Source organism: Eulemur rufifrons, chromosome 7, assembly GCF_041146395.1.
Source record: "Eulemur rufifrons isolate Redbay chromosome 7, OSU_ERuf_1, whole genome shotgun sequence".
Classification (NCBI taxonomy): Eukaryota; Metazoa; Chordata; class Mammalia; order Primates; family Lemuridae; genus Eulemur; species Eulemur rufifrons.
The window spans coordinates 99,071,073-99,072,212 of NC_090989.1; positions in this window are offsets into that span (position 1 = coordinate 99,071,073).

Genomic DNA, 1,140 nt, shown 5'->3' on the forward strand with positions numbered 1-1,140 from the left:
AATCCTTACTTGGGTGAGGCAAAGACATAAAATGTAACCAAAATGTTTGTACCCTTATAATGTCCTGAAATTAAAAAAAAAAAAACAATGGAAATATTGATATAAGATGAAGCTAAGTAGGCAAAGGGGAATGATTCCTGATTCATGTGTAGCAACTTCCTGAATGTAAACATTAAGCATGTTTGTTTGTTTCTATTTTGTAGCATTATATTGGCTTAATTTCATTGCTCCTTATTATCAACCCTTAATGAAAATAAAATTAAAACCAATAAAAAATGGGCAAAAGATCTGAATAAACATTTTTCAAAAGAAGACATACAAATGGGCAACAGGTATATAAAAAATGCTCAATATCATTAGTCATCAGAGAAATACAAATAAAAACTATAATACAATGAGATATCATCTCACCCCAGTTAAAATGGCTTTTATCAAAAAGACACAATAATGAATGCTTGCAAGGATGTGGTGAAAGGGAACTTTCATACACTGTTGGTAGGAATGTATATTAGTGCAACGACTATGGAGAATGGTAAGGAAGTTTCTCAAAAAACTAAAAATAGAACTACCATATGACCCAGCAATCTCACTGCTAGGTATATATCCAAAAGAAAAGAAATCATTATATTGAAAAGATATCTACATTCCCATGTTTATTGCAGCACTATTCACAATAGCCAAGATTTGGAATCATCCCAAGTGTTCATCAACAGATGAATGGATAAAGAAATTTTAGTACATATACACAATGGGATATTTTATAGCCATAAAAAGAACGAAATCCTTCTATTTGCAGCAACATGGATGAAACTGGGGAACATTATGTTAAGTGAAATAAGTGAAGCACAGAAAGACAAATCTCACATGTTCTCATTTGTATGTGGGAGCTAAATATTAAAACAATTGATTTCATGGAGACAGAGAGTAGAATGATGGTTACCAGAGGCTAGGAAGGGTAGTGGAGAGGGAGGAATAAAGTGGGGGTGGTTAATGGGTACAAAAATATAGTTAGATAGAATGAGCAATGTTTGGTAGCACAACAAAGTGACTGTGGTCAACAATAAGTTATGGTATACTTTAAAATAACTAAAAGAGTGAAATTGGAATGTTCCTAACACAAAGAAATGATAAACACTTGAT